We start from the raw sequence: 12,785 nt of genomic DNA, 5'->3' as shown, positions 1-12,785 counted from the left end.
ATTTGCCGGAGCTTAACTCGTCGATTGCGCGCTCTACTTCCGTTGCACTAATCGATGCCTCGAGCCCCAGCTTGACTTCATCCTCTAAGATAGGCAGCAGTGCCAAAAACTCCGCCGCGAGGCCTTCATCAACACGTGACTCGTGACCCAGTAGTCCTTCGTAATTATGAACAAGCGCACGTTGAATAGTACTAGAGTCACGAGCCATTTCGCCCTTGTACTCTATCGCTTTTATATCGTTCTTTACTGCATATCGTTTTTCGTCGCACACGGACCGCTTTGTCGGCGTCTCGCCAAACCACAACCGTTCTGCACGTGCGCGTATGACCGCTCCTTTATATTTCTCTTTATCCATCAGTTCTAACTTATTTTTGGTTTCTTTTATTTCTTTTTCGTACTGGCCCGGCTGAGCACTTCCCAACCTCAGCAGCAAATCTAAGCGGCTCTGAAATTTTTTTCGTCTGCCTTGTCGCTTTGACGCAGCGCACTCGCTCTTTCTATAGCGATCATTTTTATTTCTTCTTTAAAATGTTCCCATTTTCCAATAACGTCCCTCTGATCACCCGTTTGCAAATAGTCAATTTTCTTCTTTTACTGTAAACACAAAACGTTCATCCTCAAGAAGCCTTATATTAAATTTCCATAGTTCCCAGTTGAACTTCGACCTTTTGTTCTTCGTTCCTATTGTAACCATTACCATGCAATGATCGCTGAACGCAACGTTTTTAATCAAGTAGTCACTGCACATTGGGACCAGGCCAGCAGACGCATAAACCCTGTCAAGTCCTGCATGACTTGCTTGTTGGAAATGTGTGAACTGCAGACGGGCACCTTCTGACAGAGCACTCCCGACGTCTTCCAAATCGTGCTCCAGGACAATTGCATTCAAAAGTAACAAGCTCTGGTTTCGACTGGTCGCGTTAGTAACTCTGTCTTCGGGCATGCATACGCAGTTGAAGTCACCCATCAGAATAATGTATCTAGGAGACTTCAGATAGGGCTGAACCATTTCGAAGAAAGCTTTGCACTCATTTTCCTTATTTAGGGCATACACACACATTACGCGCCACTGTAAATCAAGATACAAAACATCACACTTCACAAAACGCCCGTTGATGAAAACTGTAACAGATTCTTCAATAACACCTAAAGAATTTCGAATTAAAATGGCACACCCTCCTGCCGTACCAACAGAATGACACACGCATACATTGTAACGGCTTCTAAAAGGCTCAACCATGCGGTTCGTCTGAGCTTCACTTTCCACCTTGGTCTCTTGCACTGCCACTACGTCCACATCGTTCTCAAGCAGGAGGCGGCTTAATTGATACTGACGCCGCCTCGCTGCCAGTCTCCTTACATTAAAGGTGGCAAATTTAAGTGCTGCTTCTGTTCTGCCTGCCATTTGCGCGACAAATTAAATAGGCCGAACGGCTTCGTGCTCACCTTCAGTCTTAATACACCGAGAAGTGAAGCTCAGCAATTTTTCCTTCTCAAGAGTTCTCGAGCCCACCCAAGAGGCGTGCTCGCTTTCTGCAGCAGGCTGGCGCAGCCTCAGCGCGCTGGTCGTCGTAGTCCCGTTGTGGGTCGCCTCTCGTCCCTTGTCAAGCCAGAAGGGAGCCATGGTTGCTACGTCGGTGTAGTCTTCCCCGGCTTTTTGTCCGACGGGATGTTGGGCTTCGGGCGAAACGTCGGCCGGCGCTGCCCTCCCGATTTGGGGGGTGGTTCGTCGATACTCGCAGAAGGATGCTGAACCACTTCGACACAGTCCTTGTCTTGTGTCCTCTTTGCTGGAGCACTACTAATGCTTGTTTGGACGACGTCCATGCCTTCTCCCTCCTCTTGAGGTTTTCCATGTACTGCTTCCGTAGCAGTACTTGTGCTCAGCTCCGCTGCGTCAATCTTCGGGGCTACAACAACCTGCTTCGACGCAGTGGTCTGGTCTTCAGTCTGTATCGCTATCACGCCCCCCTTGACGGCGTTAGGCGCTGCCTGCGGTGTATTTTTTTCTGCTGTTCTCGCTGCCTCCTCGGATTCGTCCGCATCCATGAGAAGTTCGGAGTCGTCTTCTCCTCTCATGTGTCCTGTGACATTTGCGTACGTTTTGACGCACTGCGATTGGTCATGGCCGAAGCGACGGCACTGACTGCAACGGGGAACTTTACATTCCCGTCGGACGTGTCCTGAAGTATGGCACCTTAGGCAAAGCGGGGCTCTTCCAGGAACCACAACGAGGGCCTTCTCTCCAGCAATGCGTAGCTGGTGAGGCAGGTCATCAATTGTGACTCCAGGCTTCATCTTCAAGGACACACAACGCTTTGACGAACCTTTGTCCATGACTCCCTGAACGCGCCAGCTTTCCTTGGCGACTTCCGTCACCGTTCCGTAAGGTGCAAGAGCTTTTCGCACATCTTCGTCTTGCACGTTGTACAAAATTCATCCTCACGTCCTGGTCGTCGGGATCAATGACAGTGCACCGTCGTTCTTTAACAGTCACTTCACGGACTGAAAGCAGCTTCTTCATTCCGTCAACACTCTTGAACGTGATAGCCCAGATGTGATTCATTTGGTACGCCCCCAAGGCGACAACCTCGGGGAGCAGTGCCAAACGAACCACTGCGTCGCGAAAATCCTCGACCTTGTAGGGCCTTGCTCTGAGGTTGGCGTGCAAAAACAGCGTATTTGCAATAATTCGACCTGTTGGTAGCCGCGGCAAAGTAACTTCATAATCCTGGTCACTCGAGCCAGCAAACCTGTTTCCACGGCCAAGCTGGGCCGCTGATACCGCTCCGTTGGAGCGGTATCAGCACCTGAAGCACCTGAAGCACGTACCAAACTTTCGCTGCTAAAAAGATATTGCAGACTGTTGACCGGGCGAATATCGAGAAGTTTTTCCCTCCCCACTTATTTACTTTCTCTCTCAGCATTTCTGTTTCGTCCTTCCAATATTCATCTGGATCTTTATATCCATATAGTGGCGCACCGAGATACCTTGTGGGTACGTCCCTCCATTTCACATTTTCGAAAAAATCTGGCATTGCCTCCCAGGTGCCACGCCACAGACCTACACATTTATCCCAGTTTATGGCACTACCGGACCACTTGCAGTATTTGTCGACTACTCTCACAGCTTCGCTAATATTTTCTCTGTTTTCACATAAAACGGCAATGTCATCAGCATAAGATAATAATTTGACCTTCACCATCATAAGCTTAAAACCACGTACTTTGTTATTGTGAATTATGCTCAAACAAGAGGGCTCTAAGTAAGTAGCAAACAATAAAGGAGAAATTGGACACCCCTGGCGAACGCTCCTGGCAATATGAATACTTTCAGTGACTTCTTTGGTAATGATAATGTTAGCCTCACAATTTTTGTATGACATTTTCACACCTTCTAAGATAACATTCCCGACATTTACATGTTCCAATACTGTACAAAGTACGTCGTGCACTACACGATCGAAAGCCTTTTCGAGGTCTAATTGTAACATGGCGACTTGCCTGTCCCATGCATCACAGCATTCGAGGATGCTCCTCGCTGTGTGAATGTTCGTTCCTATTGTTCTGCCCTTTATGCCGCACGGTTGGTGAGGTCCTACGATTAGTTGTATTACAGTCTGCAGTCTTTTGGCTAGCACCTTCATGAACACCTTATAATCTACATTGGTGAGGCTTATAGGACGATAAGAACTCACCGATACCACCTTCACTGGATCATCACTTTTCGGTATCAGTACAATATGCGACCTTCTAAAGGATGGTGGTGCATCTTTTATTTCGTACGCCTCAGCGAAGAGCCGCGAAAGAGCCTTCGAGAGGTCATGCTTAAACACCTTATAAAAAGCAGCACCAAGTCCGTCTGGACCCGGCGTTTTCCCTTCACTTAGGTCGTCTATTGCTCTTTCTATTTCGGTTAAGCCAATTGGCATTGCAAGGCGTACTTTGGTTTCGTTATCTAATGTAGGCATTGGTGTCAAAAATTCAATGTGTAAAGAGGCCTCACTTTTACTGCTGCATCCCAGCAATCCTTTGTAATATTCGACAAACGCTTGTTGGATCATCAATTTGTCCCTTGTAATCTCTTCACCGTACGTTATCTGCGTTATTTCCTTACGTGAACCGTACCGCTTCTCCTCGCTCAAGGATCGTTTCGTCGGTGTTTCGCCGAGCCAGAGGTGTTCTGCGCGTGCGCGTACACCTGCGCCTCTGTATTTTTCTATATCCATTATTTCAAGCTGATTCTTTATTTTTCTTATTTCTTCATTGAAAGTGCTTGGCTGCGCGCTTTCGACTGTCAACAAGAATTCCAGCTGACACTGTAGTTCCCTTTCTTTTCTTTTTTCATTCTGGTGTAAAATGGAAGATCTCTCGATAGCGCTAATTATTACTTCTTCCATAAACCGCTCCCATGCGTCAACAAATCTCCCCGACTCAAACAAGTTCAATTTTTCTATAAGTACTTTCACATTGTCTACAAAGACTTTATCGTTAATTTGTTATTGAGTTTCCACAACTTCCACGAAAAACCTGGCCTACTTTTTTTTACGCCTATTGAAAACATCACGACACTGTGGTCAGTAAACGCTACCGGCTTAACCTCATAACTGTTGCAAAGTGGTACAAGCACGTCTGCCACGTACGCTCTGTCTAAACGGGAGTGGCAATCACGTTGGAAATGAGTATAGAATGTGCCACTTCCTTTTTGCAGTACATTTCCAACATCATCTGGTCCACACTCCTGCATAATCGTAGATAAAAACAAAGCACTTTGATCCCGAACTGGCAATCCCTTGCTCCTATCTTCCTTCAGGCATACACAGTTAAAATCACCGAGCAGAATCACTTTTCTTTCACATTTTAAATATGGTTCAACAGTTGCAAAAAACCTGAGACGATCTTTAACACTATTTGGTGCATATACACAAATGACGCGCCATTTCTGAAACAAGAACAGAAAATCACAAAATACAATTCGGCCGTCTTCACTAGAATAAACATATTCTTGCACAAGACCTAAAGAACTACGCAAGAAAATGGCACAGCCTCCAGAGGTGCCAAGGGAGTGACATACGCAAACGTTGTACAAATACCTAAAAGGTTCGACCATGCGATCCGTTTGCTCCTGACTTTCAACCTTGGTCTCCTGAACAGCTATCAAGTCAAGGTCATACTCACGGAAGAGACGACTGGCCTGATATTGCCTTCGTCTAGACCGTAGTCCACGAACGTTCAATGTAGCAACCCGTAACGCGTTTCTAGATTGCGAAGTCCGCGTGCCAGTAGGAACGGATCGCGTGGTTCCTACCACACACATGGGCGCGGTGTCGCCGGTGCAAAACCTTGAAGGACTTGCGGGTATACACGCACACGGCGTGCGCCCGCCACACACGTCACATGATGCTGAAGCCATTCTAGCCGTGTCCTTTTCCGTCTATGGTTTTAAGGCCCTTGGTTGTAGCACAACCCTCGTTGCTACGAGGGTGGCTTCCGCGGCGGTCGGGTGCCCGCTCCAATGTTAGGTGTGGGGTTAGTGCTCATTCGCCTGCCCGTGGCCACCTTCGTCGCCGGCTCACTCCCTGCCCCCTTGCCTAGTCGGCCGCCGTCAAGAGCGACGTCTTCAATCGGTCGCTTTGTAGTTGCGCCCCTTACGCCTGCACTCACGACGTCCATGTCTTCTGGCTGGCTGTTTGACGCGGTGGTATTCTTTCCTTCATCTTTGTTGTTTTCGTCCACTGGAGCATCGTTGACCGCTTTGGTTGGCTTGATAGAATGCCCGACTCTTCCGCGCGTTCCACATTCTTTTCTTTCTCCGCCGACAATTTAGAAAGGGGCGTGTACACGGGCTCCCCCATTCTGCTGCTGGCTGCTTCCTCTGCGTCAACTTGGTCCATGATGTGCTCCGAGACACGGTGGGCTGTAACCGTACCTGCCACCTCAGCATATGTCTGAGTGCATTCGTTGTCTTCATGACCATAGCGCCTACACTGACCGCACCGCGGTATTCGACAGTCACGTCTAATATGCCCCGTTCGGCGACACCGTAGGCACAGTGGCGCTCGGCCTGGCACAACCAGAAGTGTTGTCATGCCACCCACTCGAAGCTGATGTGGTAGGTCCTCGATGGTCATTCCGGTTTTCAGTTCCAGTGCTACGGTACGAGTCGAAGGTCCTTTGTCTGTGATACCACGGGCGCGCCATCGCTCCTTCGATACTTGCGTCACCTTCCCGTAGGCCGGAAACGCGGTGCGTACATCTTCATCCGGTACATAATGCAAAAGCCAATGTAGCTTTAGCCGAACGTCTTGCTTATTTGTGTCGATAGCGAGGCATCGCCTCTCCTTTATCTTGACGTCACCAACCGCGAGCATCTTCTTCATTCCTTCTGCTGTGCTGAAGGTCACCGCCCATACGTGGTTCATCTGGAAAGCCCCCAAAGCGAGCACCTCGGGCAGCATTCCCAGACGAACCATCGTGTTGCGGACATCTTCCACACGATAAGGTCTTGCCCTGATATCTCCGTGTAGAAAAACAGTATTTTTAATACACGCACCTTTAGGTGACTGTGGCAGAACGACTTCATATCCTTGGTTTTCTACGGCAAAAGAACCTGTTTCCACGACCTATATGGGCCGCTGTATCTGCTCCATCGGAGCTCATGGTGACACAACCTTTCGCTAGCGCGTCCGGAAGTGGAATGACTATACTAACGAGGAGGCATGCGAGGCGCCAGCTAAAGCAGTATATAGACGATCTGAAAAAAAAAAATACGCAAAAGCGTTCGCGCAATCTTACCCACAAGTGGGAAAAAATAGATACAGCTACTGTGGTGGAGTGTCGAGTGCGCCGCCGCGTGCGCCTACAAATAAGAAGGAAAAAAGAAACACTCCCCGTCGGGGAATCGAACCCCGGTCACCCGCGTGACAGGCGGGGATACTGGCCACTATACTAACGAGGAGGCATGCGAGGCGCCAGCTAAAGCAGTATATAGACGATCTGAAAAAAAAAAAATACGCAAAAGCGTTCGCGCAATCTTACCCACAAGTGGGAAAAAATAGATACAGCTACTGTGGTGGAGTGTCGAGTGCGCCGCCGCGTGCGCCTACAAATAAGAAGGAAAAAAGAAACACTCCCCGTCGGGGAATCGAACCCCGGTCACCCGCGTGACAGGCGGGGATACTGGCCACTATACTAACGAGGAGGCATGCGAGGCGCCAACTAAAGCAGTATATAGACGATCTGAAAAAAAAAATACGCAAAAGCGTTCGCGCAATCTTACCCACAAGTGGGAAAAAATAGATACAGCTACTGGGGTGGAGTGTCGAGTGCGCCGCCGCGTGCGCCTACAAATAAGAAGAAAAAAGAAACACTCCCCCGTCGGGGAATCGAACCCCGGTTTCCCGCGTGACAGGCGGGGATACTGGCCACTATACTAACGAGGATTTGTTTTTTTCTTTATTACCGGTTTTGCAAGGACAATACACTTACAACACATGAGAAGTCAAGACGGGGTTACAATACAATTTGTCAACACATTGAGCGAAAAGCCATCAGTCGTCTTCTGACTGACGTTGTCACTTAAAATTCCTTTAGTGTGACTAAGGTTTTCTTCCTACCCTGGCTACCCAGGGAGAAAGACATTCTTTTGTTTTTTCCACTTCTACTAACCGAGCAATGCTCTCTCTTAAGTACAGCCTTGCTGGTCTTGCATCCGGTTCACAGTAGAAGCCAGTCATTCTTGAGCGCCATATACTGTGCAGGCCTGTCAGCATGATTAGATCGAAAGGTACACCTTCTTCGTTGTCTATCGCAAGGTACCTAATTCCATGTATGTCTAGTGGGAATTCTTTTTTGATTGTCCTCTGCAACACATCCCAGAAGAACACCGCTTCCCAACAGTGAAGGAAAACGTGGTCGATCGTTTCCGGCTTTTTGCAAATAATGCAGTGAGACCCCCATGGCATATAAAACCCACGCTCCTCTAAGAAGGTTCTTACAGGGAGAGTTCCGGTATGCAGTTTGAAAAAGAAAGTTTTTGCACTTGGTGCTACTTGCATTCTTTTAACCCGTTTGAGTACGTTCTGACCCAGGCCTGCACTGTATATCACCCTGTACAAAGGGATTGGCAACACTATATCACATAAGTCTTTATACAGTTTCCTCTTTTTAACAGAATATAAATAATCATTAGAAAAACGCACACTCAAAAATCGCACACTCGCTACTACTTCCCGAAAATAACCTTGTGCCGTCCCCGTCAGGACTTGCGTGCTATTAACATATTCAGGTAGCAGCCGCCCTAATCTGGCCTGGCACACCGCTTGCAGAAAAGGGTCGCTGACCTCGCGAAAAAAGAAAAATCTATTAACTAATTGTTTGACAAAAAGGTGTGCCAGTCCAAGTCCCCCACACTTCACACTCCTGAACAAATTTGTGCGACTGCACCTTTCCCACGTCGATCCCCACACAAAGGTCGCAAAAACCCTATGAAGTTTCTGCATATTTACCCTAGAACAGTGCATCACTTGTATCACATACCATAGCTTAGCCACAAAAAACATGTTACACACGGTTGCCCTCGCCAACATAAAGAGATAATTCGCCCTCCAAGCATTCGCCTTTTCGCGTAAGAGTTCTGCTTGTTGCTGCCAGTAGTCATTATTATTTTTGTAGAACTCAAGTGGCACACCAAGGTACTTCACAGGCGTTTTCTGCCATACAACATTGGCAAAAATGCCCGGGGTGAACGGCCACACGCCGTGCCAAAGTCCCAGACACTTTCCCCAGTTTACTCGGCTTCCTGTAACGTCGCTGAAAAATTTAACACTTCGAATGGTTTCTTCAATGCCTTCGTAGTCAATACAACATACCGCCACATCATCGGCATATGCGAGCAGTTTTACCTCTGAAGATTGTAAACGAAAACCACGGATAGAATTATTTTCAATTATTGACAAATATAATGTTTCAATATATATACAAAACAAAAGTGGACTGATGGGACAGCCTTGACGCACGGAACGCTGCACTTTAATGGGGGCCCCCAATTCTTTGTTAATAATTAGTCTGGTAGAGCAGTTCCGATACGCCAGAGCTACACCATCCGTGATGACGGATCCGACATTAATGTGTTCCAACACTGCAAACAAATAGCATGCGCTACGCAATCAAATGCCTTCTCCAGATCCAATTGAAGTATGGCCACACACGCTTCAAGGGAGTCACAACATTCAAGAACTGAGCGCATCTTGTGAACATTCGTCGCAATAGTGCGACCCTCAATTCCACACGTTTGGGGTGGGCCGACTATGTCTTTAACAACCGACTGAAGTCTAGCTGCTAAGACTTTCATTAGTATCTTATAGTCTACATTTGTGAGTGCTATTGGTCTGTATGGTCTTACACTTTTCAACTTATCTACATCCTCTGTCTTCGGAATCAACACCGTGTGTGATTGACCGAAAGATGGCGGTAACGCCTTACCATCGTACGCTTCGTTAAAAATTGCTACAAGTACTGCTGACAATTCCTTTTTAAACCGCTTGTACCACAGAGCGCAAAGCCCATCAGGGCCCGGTGACTTGCCAGGATTCAAACTGTCAATTGCGCGTTCCACTTCAAAAACAGTTATCGGCGTTTCTAATGCAACTTTTCTTTCAGTCAGTTGAGGCATTCTTTTCAAGAAGTTCGTCTTAAACCGTTCTAGGTCCACCTGCCTAAATGCGAACAGATTTTCGTAGTGTTCAAAAAACGCACGTGCGATACTATCATTATCTGTAACTTCGTTACCACCCACCTCGATCACGTCAATATGATTACGTCGAGCGTGCGATTTTTCCAGTCCGAGCACCCTTTTAGTGGGCGCCTCCCCTATCGCAAAGGATTCGGCTCGAGCACGAACTATCGCTCCGCGATAGCGTTCCTCATCATGCAGTTCAAGTTTCTGTTTAATATTCCGTATGTCGCTTTTGTATGCTCCCGGTTCTTGGCACTCCAGTTCTGTCAGCTTTTCCAAGCTTATTCGCAGTTCCTTCTCTTTCTTTTTTGTTTCATGCATTATTGCGACGGAACGATCGATGGCTTTCATTTTAATGAACTGTTTAAACACTTCCCATCGATCTTTTAATTCACCCTCGCCGCTCATTAGAATTTTTTTGATGCAGTCCGATACATATTCTCCGAAACTTTCGTCAGTAGTTAAGTTTGAATTCATTCTCCACAGCTCCCAAGAGAAGCTGCCGCCTTTTTTCTTCCTTCCTAAGTCACATTTAACGAGACAATCATCAGTGAAGGAAATAGGACATACACTGTAACTATTACACATTGGTATTGCTTGAAGCGACAAGTAAATACGATCTAAGCGCGCATGGCTGTTTCCTTGAAAGTGCGTGAAACGCACATCTCGCGTCCCTATCATACATTCCGCCACATCCGCTAATTGGCATTCAGTAATTATCTCGTTCAAAACATCCCTACTTTTATCGCTCCTTAAACCTCTATTAGACCGATCTTGGGCATTGAGAACACAATTAAGATCACCTAACAGCACCATCTGCTTTTCAGAAGATATATACTCTTTTAACATGGAAAAAAACAAAGCCCGTTCCTCCAACGCATTTGGTGCATAAATACATACCACCCGCCATTCAATTCCATGCAAAGCAAAATCACAGAAAACTAATCTACCAGTTGGACATGAATAAAAACCTTGCACCGTTATACCGGGTAATATTCTAACAAACAGCACGCAGCCCGCCGACGTCCCTAAGGCGTGGCTCACTACCGCGTAGTAGCGTGGCGTAAACCGCTGCACCATACTGCGGGTCTCTTCATCACCATCTACTTTTGTCTCTTGCACGGCTAACACGTCAAGGTCATAGTCCACCAGCAGCCTACACACTTGGCTCTGCTTTCGCTTGGCGGCCAGACCTCGAACGTTTAGCGTGGCCAATCTAAGCGACGGGTTGGGAGCCATGATTATAGGTCTAGTGAAAAGTTTTGGCCCGGAGCATGGTGTTTACCTTTAGCGCCTAGCACACAGCTAGACGCCCCCGGAGCCGCCCGGTGGACCGGTGCCACTGGAGAGCGGTGGCGGCTTCTTCTCGGACTTCTTGTCTGCGTTGGCGGTGTTCGGTCGTGGCTTGTAGCTGCTGCGCCTGCCCGTTGGCGTCTTCGAAGGCGGCCCGTCTTCCCCACTTCCTTGGTTCGCTGCGCTGCTGTCTGCAGCCTTCTCAAGAGGCCGTTTGACCGAGGCTCCGACATTGCTGCTCATAGGGTCGTTCTGCGCCGACTGGTCCTCAGCTGTCTTCATTTGCTCGCTAGCTTCCGTTAGGCTGCTCTTGCTTTCTTCCTTGGTCTCTTCTGCTGGCTTTTTTGCCACACCTTCCGTAGAGTTTTCCTTGTCCGGTGGTGTCCCCGCGCCCGCATCAGGTGCAAGCACACCGCCTACAGCACATGGGGTTGCCTGGTCTCCTGCCCCTTTCGCCGCGTCTTCGGCCTCGGCCGCGTCCATTACCAACCTTGCTGTGTCATTGCCTTCGGCTGGCCCAGTCATAGAGGCGTATGTACTATCGGCCAAAAAAGTAAACGGACCACGGCTTAGGTGGCCGGAGCGGCTGCGGGGCCACACCTGGGCGCTGCTATCTCGCTCCGCGCGCTGACGGCGAGAGTGTGCCGGGTGACGCCAGACTTCGCCCTCACTCTCTCGCGGTGCCTCATCACACTTGATAAATTTCTAGTGCGCCGTTCGGTTGATCTACTGCTGGCAGTCGCGACGAAGGAAACCGTGCATCGCCGGTAGTCCAGCACATGGCGCTGTCGCACAGGGGCGGGAGGGGCGGGCCGCAGCCGGACAACAAACCGCGGCACTGAGAAGGAACGGAGACCCGTTCTGATTGTTGTTTTGTTTATGTTCACCGTATCTGTTATACTAGTGCATGTCGCCGGCGTCCACCGCCGCTCGACTTTAGGTAACATCGCGCAAGTAGCCGCAACGGCGGCTACCGTGACGCGCGATATTTCACGCCGTCGCGATAGTCGCAGGCGGCAAGGTTTACTGCGGGCACGGCTTATATGTCGAGATCACTTTTCCGTCATTGTCTCCAGTAGTACGTCTAATATTAACATCAGCGACGCCTCTGAAAACTGCTTTAATTAGATACTACAATGCGTAGGCCGTAATGAAACTTTACAAAAGCACGGCCAGGAAGAGACAATTGGGAAGACGAATAGGAATAACTATAGTCAGTCATGAAAGTTTATTCATGGAAACATTTCGTGGCTTGAAGGGGTCCTCAGTGCGATGAAAAGTTGCCGTCGACCACAATGACTTGGCTTACTCGCCTTGGCATCGAGAGCGCCGCCGCTATAGCTTCGGACGTCCACGCAGCGCTTCCAACTCTAAGTTATCGCGATGACGTGAAAGAGCGCGTGTCACGGTAGCCACCGTTGCGGCTAGTTGCGCGATGTTACCTAAAATCGAGCAGCGGTGGACGCCGGCGACATGCACTAGTATAACAGATACGGTGAATATAAACAAAACAATCAGAACGGGTCTCCGTTCCTTCTCAGTGCCGTGGTTTGTTGTCCGGATGCCGCCCGCCCCTGTGCGACAGCGCCATGTGCTCGACTACCGGCGATGCACGGTTTCCTTCGTTGCGACTGCCAGCAGTAGAAGCAACCGAACGGCGCACTAGAAATTTATCAAGCGTGACAAGGCACCGCGCGAGAGTGAGGGCGAAGTCTGGCGTCACCCGGCACACTCTCGCCGTCAGCGTGCGGAGCGA

At 48.7% G+C, this 12,785-nt stretch overlaps 2 non-coding genes across 2 annotated transcripts; both read right to left on the bottom strand.

Annotated features, from left to right (window-relative positions):
* Positions 1-6,886: 6,886 nt before the first annotated feature.
* Positions 6,887-6,958, bottom strand: TRNAD-GUC (transfer RNA aspartic acid (anticodon GUC)). The gene has a single exon. It is a non-coding gene; the product is annotated as a tRNA-Asp (tRNA).
* Positions 6,959-7,129: 171 nt separating this feature from the next.
* TRNAD-GUC (transfer RNA aspartic acid (anticodon GUC)) lies at positions 7,130-7,201 on the bottom strand. The gene has a single exon. It is a non-coding gene; the product is annotated as a tRNA-Asp (tRNA).
* Positions 7,202-12,785: the final 5,584 nt, after the last annotated feature.

Source organism: Dermacentor andersoni, chromosome 4, assembly GCF_023375885.2.
Source record: "Dermacentor andersoni chromosome 4, qqDerAnde1_hic_scaffold, whole genome shotgun sequence".
Taxonomy (NCBI): Eukaryota; Metazoa; Arthropoda; class Arachnida; order Ixodida; family Ixodidae; genus Dermacentor; species Dermacentor andersoni.
The sequence above is the reverse complement of the archived record's forward strand: the minus strand, read 5'-3'. Positions and strand labels throughout refer to the sequence as shown.